Genomic DNA, 11,255 nt, shown 5'->3' with positions numbered 1-11,255 from the left:
CCACCCCAAAAAGGTGCAAATGAACACCAACACCTACCGAGAGCCCTCTGCTCAAGGCAGCTCGTTAAAATCCAGAAACAAAGTTTCACAGGATGTGGCTCCCATCTCCAGAATTCCCGGGGGCTGGGTAGGCCTGTGCTGAGGGTTGTTCTTGGCACATGTTAGATATTGTTCACAAAGTCCTCAGGTAATGGCAGTGAGCTGTGGCACATAGCAATGGCGTCTTAGCAATTTTTCTAGTGCCATTGTTTTCGTACGAGTTCCTTGTTGGAACTGTTTCACAAACCTGGGGGCCACCATTTCAGGTACGGCTAGCCTCCCATCGGAGAACTGTCACCATCCTCCTCTAATGTAATTCCCAGTCTCCGGGGCAAACCAGGTTCTTTCATTTGAAGTGCAGCTTGTGGTCTCCGGGAGGGGGATCTTCGGGAGGAGAGGCATAGCTAACGCTTCTGCTCTAGAAGGCAGAGATGCCATTGCTGCCCATTGTGCCACTTTGTCTGCCTTCCTGTTTCCTTTTGCTTCTAGTGTTCCTGCTTTTGGGTGCCCTTTGCAGTGCATTACTGCCACCTGTTTCAGGACCCATACAGCATCCAAGAGCTGTAGAATTTCTTCCTTGTATTTTCTTTCCTCTTCTCCTGCAGTTAAGAGTCCTCTTTCTTTGCAAATCTCCCATGAACCTGCAAAGAGGCAAAAGGATATTTGGAATCTGTGTAAATATTTGCTCTTTGGTCTTTTGCTAGCCAGAGAGCTCTTGTCAGAGCTATCAGCTCTGCCTTCTGATCAGAAGTTCCTATAGGCAAAGACTTCACCTATACTACTGAGTCCAAAGTCACCACTGCATGCCCCGCTTGGCAGACCCCCTCTAGTATAAAACTGCTCCCATCAGTAAAATACTCAATGTGCAGGTCCCCAAGAGGTCAATCTGTCAAATCTCTACTGCTTGAGGACACTTCATCTAGCACATCCACACAGCAATCAAGGTGGCCTCCTGGCACTGACTCAACGGGGATCAAGGAAGGCGGGTTTAGGGTGTTCACAGTCTCTAAAGTTAAGCTGGGATTTTCACGTAGGAGCCCTTGGTATGGAGTCATTTTCGGATTTGATAACCAGTGGTTCCCCCTTTGGTCCATCAAAGTTATAACTGAGTGTGTTACCCAGATTGTCAGTTGCTGTCCGAAAGTCAGTTTATTTGCTTCTTGCACCAGTAGGATGGTGGCAGCTAGCACCTTGAAACAGGGAGGCCATCCAAGTGCCACAGAATCTAGTTGCCTGGACAAGTGTGCCACCAGGTGTTGCCATGATCCTATGACTTGAGTCATAATTATCCACACTTGTGGATAATTAACATGGTGAATAAAGTAGTTCTACTAGTGATTAAAGCCCAGGTGCCCTGGTGTAAAGCAAATACCATTAGGGGGCAATAACCTTGGTCAACCTCCCCCTGAAAGGGCCATCTGGCTCACAGGTTAGTTAATGGAGGTAGAGTAAACAGACTTAACTGGGGAAGCCTCTATTTTTCCTAGTATTTACCCTATGACCTAATGCTCTAAGGTAAAAACCGGCTGCTTTCAGCCTGTTCAATTATTACGAGCAATATAACCTTCTGGTCTTCCAAAAAGGTTTGTGACTATTGCCTATAACTTTCCCTAATATTTCCCTTTAATATTTCTGTCATCCTCCTGAGTGAATCCCAACAATGCAGCCCAATGGTGAATAGAATCTGCTGGAGCAGACATTCTTGCCTTTTTTCTAGTCTTGGGAATGCCGATACCATTAAGTATGATGTTACCTGTAATTTTTCATAAGTGATCTTCATGAGATTGAAGAAGTTTCCTTTTATTCCTAGGTTGCTGACATTGTTAGAAATAGATGTCAGGCTTACCAGATGCTTTTTCTATGTCTGTTGAGATGATTCTATGTACATATAGAAATTTTAATTTTTCTAATTGGCTTATTACAGTGATATATTTTTCAAAAGTTAAACCAATCTTGCATTCCTGGTATTTACCTATTAGATCTTGCATTTATGTTTATATTGGCCTGTAGTTTTCTTTTCTTGTAATGTTTTGCCTGTATATTATAGAGCTAATATTTCCCTATTGCTGAGGCAATGTTCTTTTCAGTATTGTACTCAATGCCACAGGAATTATGATGTTTTCCCAAGGTCTGGTGGGAACAGCAACTATTCCCAGCCCTGTAAGATCTCCAGGGATTGTTCCTTCTAATCTTTTTGGGTAGCTGATTTCCCTGACTTAGGTGATTTCCTCACATGCATGTGCAGATCACTACTCATATGAAGATTCATGGGGACCCTCTCTGTACAGTCCTCTCCTGCCTTCGAAAGCTAAACCCATTGGCTCCCCAGAGCTCAGTTCCTTTTCCTCAACTCAGTTGCTACTGAGGTTTGCCTGGATTCTTTTCTCTGCACCATGGCCTAGAGCCTCTCTTCAGGCAGTAAGCTGGGGAAGTCATAGAGTTTGCATCATTGTTTCTCTGTTTCTCAAGGATAACTGTCCTTCTTTGACTAATTCTCAGTATATTGAAAACCATTTAGTACATTTTGTCCATTTCTCCAGGATTTTCAGGCAGGAGTATAAATTAGTTCTGTGTTATTCCACAGTGGCCAGAGTAGATGTTCAGGATGCTGCTTTTATTTTCCCAAAGGATTTAGCTTTAATTGGTAGAATTAATGGGCTATAAATGGCTTACTTTATCTTGGCTGCCCCTATAACTATCAAATATATAAATATAAGCATACCAGAAGGCTTCTTAGCCAGATTAAGGGCAACTTCAAAAATCTCACAGGGAACATCATGTTAAATAGTGAATCGGTATAAGTATTTCCTTTACAATGAGGGAGAATAGAGAAGTGCTCACTACTACTGCCTTTATTTACTGATAAATAAAATTTATTTTAGCCAATGCTGTGTGATAAGAAAAATTAGTAAAAGATAATATTTGAAGATTGAAAAGAAGGGAACAAAGCACATTCATGAAATATCCATAGATGACATCATCATCTATTTTTGAAACTAACAAGATTTATAGAGAAAATATTAGAATGATTGTAGTGTGGTAAATTGGCTAGGTTTAAAGTTGATATTTCCAAAACAATGAATTTAGCTTAGTCAGTAATATCACAAAATGTAATACCCCCAGAATTATTTTATAATGGCTAAAATAAAAAACATTATTTACCTAGAAATAAATGTAAAAATGATTTAACCATTTATGGAGAAAATTATTCTGTTAAAGACATGAAAATGAGACATAAATCAATGTTAAGATATGCTAATGACTAGGAAAACTCAAAATTAAGACAGTATTTGGTGAATATACAGAAAAAATATACCATTGGAACAGAACAGAGAGAGTAGAAACAGACTCACAAATTAAATGAAAGTATCTTTGTATTAGTTTGTGCTATGGTGTGAATCTTTTGCATGCCCCACAATTCATATGTTTAAATCCTAATCTCCAAAGTGGTGGCATGAAGAGATGGGGCTTTGTTGGGTGATTACATCATGAAATCCAGACTTGACAGTCTCTTAGGGGTAATAAATTACCACAGGCTGTATGGCCTAAACAACAGAAATGCATTATCTCACAGTTCTGGAGGTTCAAAGCCCAAGGTCAAGATGTCATCAGAGTTGGTGACCTGTTAGGGCCATGAGGGAAAGATCTGTTCCAGGACTCTCTCCTTGGCTTGAAGTTGGCCATGATTTTTCTATGGGTCTTTACATCATCCTTCCTCTGTGTGTGTCTCTATGTCTAAATTTTCCTCTTTTCTAAGGATATCAGGGGTACTGGATTATAGACCCATCCTACTGCAGTGTGACCTCACTTTAAATATATCAACAAGAACCGTATATCCAAATAAGGTCACATTTTGAGGTAGTAAGGGTTAGGACTATGACATGTGAATTTTGAGGGGACACATTTCAACCCATAACAGTCTTACGTGGCAAAACATGCAGTAGGGATATGCGGAGAAAGAATGAACAATTCAGTCAGCATCCCTGGAGTAATTTGTTATCCATATACAAAAAATAGAAAGTGATACCTACTTCTAGCTATATACAAAAAATAGTTCCCAATTATAAACTTGAATGGTAAAAGCAAACCTTCACAACTTTTGGAAGAAAGAAAAAAATATATATATATTATGAAAGGTTTTCTAATGGTATAAAAAGATTAATGAACTTGACAAAATTAAAATTAACAACTCCTGTTCTTTATGACACCGGAGAATGAAAAATCAAGAAGAAACTCAGAATACATGTTTAACACATATCATGAATAAGCAATTTATGTCTACAATATTAAAATACTTCTAGAGTTAATAATGAAAAGAAAAATAATCCAGAAGAAAAATGAACAAAACTTTAGGAGGCAGAGGCCAGTGGATCAGGAGGCCAGGAGTTCCAGACCAGCGCATCCAATATGTTGAAACCCCGTCTCTACAAAAAAAAAAAAAAAAAAATACAAAAATTAGCCAGACCTGGTGATGTGTGCCTGTATTCCTAGCTACTCATAAGGCTGAGGCAGGAGAATCGCTTGAACCCAAGAGGTGGAGGTTGCAGTGAGCCAAGACCACGCCACTGCACTCCAGCCCGGGTGACAGCGGAGACTGCGTCAAAAAAAAAAAAAAAGAAGAAAAAAAGAAAAATGAACAAAAGACATAAACAAATATTTTAGAGAATGAAGTGTGAAAAAGGGTTCAATCCCATTAGTAATTAGGAAACTACTGTTTAAACCCTCAATAGCATGCTATTTCACACCCACACGATTGGCAAACATTAAAATATGGATAATACCAAGCTTTGATGAAGATGTAGAATAATGAGAACTTTCATTTCTCACTGGTGGAAGTGCACAGTGGTACAACAATTTTGTAAAATAATATGGCAATATCTATTATAATAAGGGAGATTACGCATTTTCGTTTTCTCTTGTTGTTCTCCTATTGCCTCATGTTTTCAAATATTCATTGCTCAAATCTATTTCTGAAGTTGTCCATTACCTCTTCTAAGTCTACACTTGAGAGATACCCTTGCACATGTGTACCAGGAAACATATTCAAGGAAATTCATAGCAAAACTTGTCACTGCTTTTAGTAGAAATCCCCAGAATGTGCATAAGCAGTTGATTTCTTCAGTGAATTCTCTCTAACTGTAAAAGTGGATACACAATTTCATCAACTACAATAAACCTCAAAAAAGTAGTGCAAATTACAGAAGAAGACATTCAGCTGGATGTGTTTATATAAAATCAAAACAAGCAAAACTAAAAGTTTGCTATTTATAATCTTACAACATATGTATATGTCCCTAAATAAGTGTAAGACACTAATAATTTTAAAACAAATTTCGATTTAGTGGTTGTCCATGAGAATGAGGAAGGGAGATAAGATGAAGGAGGGACACACTGTACGCCTCTAACGATTTGTAGTGTTCTATTTCTTAAGGTGGGAAGGAAATACATGGATGTTTAGTATATGAAATATAGGGTGTCATAAACTGCTTTTGCATGTAGAAAATGTTTTATAGTTTTTACACACAGTATATGAGATAAAGGAAGAAGCTGAGAACTATTCACAGGATACTAACTTGAGTAGTCAAATGGGTAATGACACAATTGTCAGATTCAGGAACACAGAAAGAAGGACACAATTAAATTAGATGACTCTGGTTTTGAAGGGGCTAAGTGTGAAATGCCTAAGTGTGAAATGCCTCTGACATATCCAAGAGTAGATGTCAAAAAGGCCACAAAATATTAATATCGGGAACTTAGATGACAGGTCGTTGCTGCAGAGATAGATTTGGGCAATAAATATTTGAAAACATGAGGTGATGGGAGAGCACCAATAGCAAAAGGAAATCACTATTCCTAAAACCTCAGCTCATTCCATTACACCTACCTACTAAATGATCCAAGCCCAGCTGTCCCTCATGATTTTATTCCCTCCAGGCTTATGCCTCTATTTATATAGATTAGATCCAATACTTCAGGCTTCACAATAATTTCCTTCTAAGTTTAGTTAATGTATAATTTTTCTGATTCTTTTTAGTCATCTATCTGTGTTCTCTTGTAGCTCACTGAGCTTTTTAAAGATAATTATTTTAAATTCATTGTCAGACAGTTCATAAACCTTTATTTCTTTAGGGTCAGCTATTGGTTACTATTTGTTTCCTTTGGTGGTATCATTTTTTTCTCTGTTCTTGATCTTGATTTTTAGACTGTGCATTAGTGTCTGCACATTTGAAAAACAAGAAACTTATTCTAGTCCTTGCCCAGTGGCTTTGTCTGGAAAATCCCTTTCCCAGTCATTCAGCAGTTGTTGGTAGGGTGTCCATTGTGGTCTGTAGGTGAACTTGTTGCCAAAGTGCTCAGGCAGGCTGGCCTGGGGCCTGTGTCAGCATGTGGTAGGCCTGGTTCCTGGGTCTGTACAGTTGGGCCTGAAGCTTGGATCCACTGGGGTGGATCCTTTCACTGGGTATGGGGGATGAACATAAAGCCTATGTCTATAAGGGCAGGTATAGAGGCTGTACCAATAGGTGCTGGACTGAAGCCTGGGTCCACAGGGTCTAACATGGCTATGAGGTGGGCATTGAGCCTGTGCCTACAGCAGCTGGCCAGGTTTTGGGATGGGCCTAGTGTCTGAGTCTGCTGGGATGAGCCTGGAATCTGAGTCCATGGGGACTGGCCTGGTACTGGTATAGGACTGGAGCCTGAATCTGGAGAAATGGGCCTGGGATCTTGGTAGACAGGGGCTGACCTGGAGCCTGAGTCTTCAGAGATGGTCGTAGAGCCATGGTCCAAGATGGTCAGCCTAGCATCAGAGTCTAGTGAAGTCGGCCTTTACCTGGGTATGCTTCGAGCACAGCTAGGACCTGAGTATATTGGATCCTGGGTCACAAAACCCATCCTGGAGCCTGAAGCTGGCCTAGCGCTGGGGTCAGGTGGGGCCAGTCTAGAGCCTGAGACCATAGGTGCTAGACTGGTGCCTGTAGCCACAGGGGCTGGCCTACAGTCTGGGCAATGGCCTGGAGGCTGGGTATGTAAGATCTGGCCTAGAACCAAGGTCTTCAGAAGCTGGCATGGAGACTAGCTCTACAAAGACTGTCTGGGTCCTAGGGCTGTAGGAAGTATACTGGAACGTAGGTCCACAGAGGCAGTCCTAGATACTGGGTCTGTAGGCACCAGCCCAATACTGGAGTCAACTGTGAAGGGCCTGGACCCTGGGTCTGCTGGAGCATGGGATCAAGGAACTAGCCTGGAGAGTGGGGTGGCAGAAACTCCCTTAGCCCTAGGCAGGCCTGGAGCATGGATCTGTCAAGGCTTGCCAGATACCTGGCTAAGGGATAGGTCTAGGGCTGCCAACCTTGAACTGGGGTGTGCCTGAATCCTGGATTTGTGTGAGACAGTCTAGTTCTGGGCTGGTCTGAAACCTAGGGTCGACTTGGGGCCTTCGACCGCTGGGGCTAGCCTGGTGCTACACTGTCCTAGATCCTGTATCCACAGGGGCCAGCCTATAGCTTGGATCTATGGACACTGGCCTGGTGACTAAAGTTGCAGAGGCCAGCCTGGTCCTTGGGTACGTCTGAAACCTGGAATTGTGGAGGCAAGCCTGGTCCTGGGAGTAGTCTGGAGCCTGGAGTCACTGTGGCTGCCCTGGTCCAGGGACAATCTGATACCTAAGGCACTGGGGTAGACCTGACATTAGGATATACCCAAAACCCAAGTCCACCAGGCAAGCCTGGAGCCTGGGCTATGGGATCTGCTCTGGCTTAGATTGCAGGTACCAGCCTAGAGTTTGGGGCCATAGGGGCATACCTATTACTGGATATTACTGAAGCAGGCTCTGTGTTGGAGTCCAAGGCAAAGTTCAGTGCCCACTTCCCTTTTCTTCTTCCACACAAAGATCGCCTCTGTCTGTGCTCTGCTGCCTGGTGTTGTGGGAGGGGTGACACAGGTAATGTGAAATTGTTCTTTCTATGCTCTTCAATTCATCTTTCCTTATTTCTCTGCTACACAAAGATTCTGTAACATTTCACCTGGTTTACTTAGCTCCTGTGAAGGTATTTCACAGGATAGTAGTTAAATTGCACAGCTAGTAGGTTAAATTGATGTTTCTGTATGAGGATAAGTGCTAGAAAGTCCCATTCTGACGTTTTGCTGATGTCCAGTTTTACAGCATCCACTTTTTCTATATAGTGATTTTTAAAGTGCCTCAGCAGCATCAGAGGCAGGTCTCCTGCTAATTTGGAAAGAAAGATGGCAGATCTCATGTTAAATGGTCTTATCAAACACAAACATACATACGCACAATAAAGATAAAAAATAGAGAAGACAAACCTTTTGGAGGTGATGAGTATGTTTATGACATAGGTTGTGGTCATACTTTCATGATTATGTGTTCCTCTCTATATGCATCAAGGTTTATACATTAAACACATACAGCTTTTTGTATGTCAATCGTACCTCAATTAAGGAGTTTTACAAAAAAAAAAAAAGATAAATGCAATACAGGAAAAATACTGTTGGCGTCATTCTCCATGAAGTATGACTTGTATTTCAGATTTCTGATGGTTACTGAACTTCCACATTTTCTGATGATAAGTATAATTAGAGAAATAATATGTTGGGCTAGAAAGGGGAAAAAAAACATTTCAGGATGAATCAATCAAACTTTTCCTTAACATAATAGAACTTGTTGTTCAAGATATTCAAACCAGTACCAGGCTAGAGGGAGAGAACAGTTTCCAGATCAAATATTTGTGTAAACTAATTTAACTGAAGTCTCAAGAGGAAGAAATCACGATGAAATATCTGGAGGCACAATATGCAAAATTTACCACAAAGCAGAAACCAGCATCTTAGAAAACAAAGAACAATGGCTTAGGATACAGAATGTCTGGGTTCTCAGTTTTGTACATGCAATCATGTCTCCACTTTCTAGGACTTAGTTTCTTGAGACTAGACAATCTCTAATATACCTCCCATCTGATTTTCCTCTCTTTCAGGAAGTTAGGCAGGTGCCCAGATCAGCTTTTTGGTCACAAAGGATAAAGAAAGAAGGCATAGGGTGTCTTTCTTAACCACAGTTTTAGGACACGGATTTAGAGAATGCATTAGCAGGGACTAAGCAAATAATGAAAGCTGAATTTGGGGTAGAAAAAATCGGGAACAGGAGATTAAAAAATCAGAAGGAAAATATTTAGGAGCAATAATGAGAGTCCCCTATTGATTCATAGTATAGCCAAAGTTTCTGTTTTTCTCTTCTTCAGACTCTAAGAGAACTAGAACATATCAGAGAGCTTTAAAATGTTCTAGGATGCCCAAACCAAGAAAGTATGTCCTGTGGATCCTACACCTTCCCAATTCCCTGATCTAACTAAAACCATATACCACTTTCTGATTTCTCTGGAGGCATTGAAACCTCATCACCAACCCAGAACAGTTTGGCGTGACTTGCTCTCTCCAGGAAGTACCTAAACATCCCCTTTCTTCCTCTGTAAAAGCTTCAAGATTCCACCTTGGTGTCAAGGTTTTCTCTACAGAGGCAGAATGTTGTTTATCTCAAACTCCAGAGACCCTCATCCTTTTCTGGGATCCATTTAAATTGGTGCTGCCAGTATTTTTGACCATAAAGGCAAGTCTCCACAAAAACCCTAGAAAGTTTTAAGATTTTATGGATAGGTGCCAACAGCTATCAGATGTCTTCCTAAGATGGCTGCTGCATCCTAGTTGCACATTGCTAAAGGTTAATGAAGAACATGGATATGAATGAAGCATCCCAGTGACCCTTGACCCATTGTTAGAGTACTCAGAGGGTGAGGCTCCACCAGCCTCCCATAGACCCACAGCCGTGCAGTCCCCATTCTCTGCCATGAACAAGAGTTTCAGGGCGTTACAGGGGTTCAAAGATGGCCAGCTCATTGCCATTTTGTAGTACAAAGTATACCAACAAATAAAGATAGACCAAAACATTGATAATAGTTTTAAAATGTGTATATTTTATAAATGAATGCTTATGATGACAAAAATGCCATGCAATACTATTGTTCTACTCACAAGAACATAACAAGAATTAAAAAACATTAATTAATTCAGAGTGGACTCTTGGCAGTGTGTAATTTATGGTGAAAGTGTTTCCTCCATTCTGTCTTGAGTTTCTGTACCATTGGGTGATAACGCTGAAATCTCAAATTTGGGACCCTCTCTGAAAGTGGGGCCATGCGCAAATGGCTCTCCTAGGTGTCTACTCCCCATGACCTCATGATGTACCTGCAGACTCCCAAACGACGGAAGAACATTCAGGGGTAGCCAGCTGGAGATGCCTAGAATCACAGGTCTCTCACACAGCCTGAAAAGCCCAAAGCGGAGTAGCATAACCTCAGCACCTGTGAAACCAGAATTCATTGCTTCCATTCAGAGAGCCCATGTCTGTGCCAGAATCCAAGCTGCCATGAGTGTTTCGGGAAGTCACTTATGACTAATACTGAGTATGGTGGGACTGATATCAGAACTGAGCTAGGCCCAGAGGGTCTGAGGCCATGACACATAAGGCTAAACCTTTCCGTTTTGATCCACAGACTAGATACATCAGAGAAGTGGACTTGGAGAATCCCCTGCTGGAGTCCTAGAGAGTAACCACTCTGTCAGATAGCTTGTGTTTCTGAGAGGAAGAGGACGGCGTCTAGTTCCAGCCTTATCCCACTGCACCTTATAAGCACGGGCTGAGTTCTAGAGAGACTCCAGAGCTGGTCTGAAAGTTTGCTCAGAACTGAAGTGGTCTAAGAAACTGCCAAGCTCAGCAGCCCTACAGATGGGAGAGGAGCCCACAGATGGGAAAGGAAGCTATTCTCCTGGCCAAGGTCCTGACACAGAGTTTGCCAGAAGAATAGGCAGATTTGAGGCAGACTGGAGCTAGCACTGGCACTGGATTGAAACCTCCCTTGTAGTCCCGTAGATAGTTTTTTGTATAAACATAGAAATTCACCTCTCTGGTCTTAAAGCTTGAAACTTTCATTTGTTTTATATGAATTTCTTCCTTAGTAAAGGACACCTACCTCCCTCAAAAAGCATCAAAGAATTGAAACTCATTAGATGAGCCCATTCAGACAATGGGACACCAGGCTTCTCATAAATTATGATTGCTTCCTTAGGTCTCCTGAGTTCCTGTTTTGCTACACATTGTTACATTTCTTCCCTGCTATGTAAACTCGTAATTTTAGTTGCTCAGGGAG

At 41.4% G+C, this 11,255-nt stretch overlaps 1 long non-coding RNA gene across 1 annotated transcript in view; it reads right to left on the bottom strand.

Moving 5' to 3' along the window:
• Positions 1 to 248: 248 nt before the first annotated feature.
• LOC144334209 (uncharacterized) overlaps positions 249 to 11,255 on the bottom strand; it is a 31,978-nt gene continuing 20,971 nt past the window's right edge. The window contains exon 3 of the long non-coding RNA XR_013403793.1: positions 249 to 680. This is a non-coding gene — a long non-coding RNA (uncharacterized LOC144334209). The remainder of the gene's footprint in view (positions 681 to 11,255) is intronic.

The sequence above is a fragment of the Macaca mulatta genome, chromosome 14 (genome assembly GCF_049350105.2).
Source record: "Macaca mulatta isolate MMU2019108-1 chromosome 14, T2T-MMU8v2.0, whole genome shotgun sequence".
Lineage (NCBI taxonomy): Eukaryota > Metazoa > Chordata > Mammalia > Primates > Cercopithecidae > Macaca > Macaca mulatta.
The sequence above is the reverse complement of the archived record's forward strand: the minus strand, read 5'-3'. Positions and strand labels throughout refer to the sequence as shown.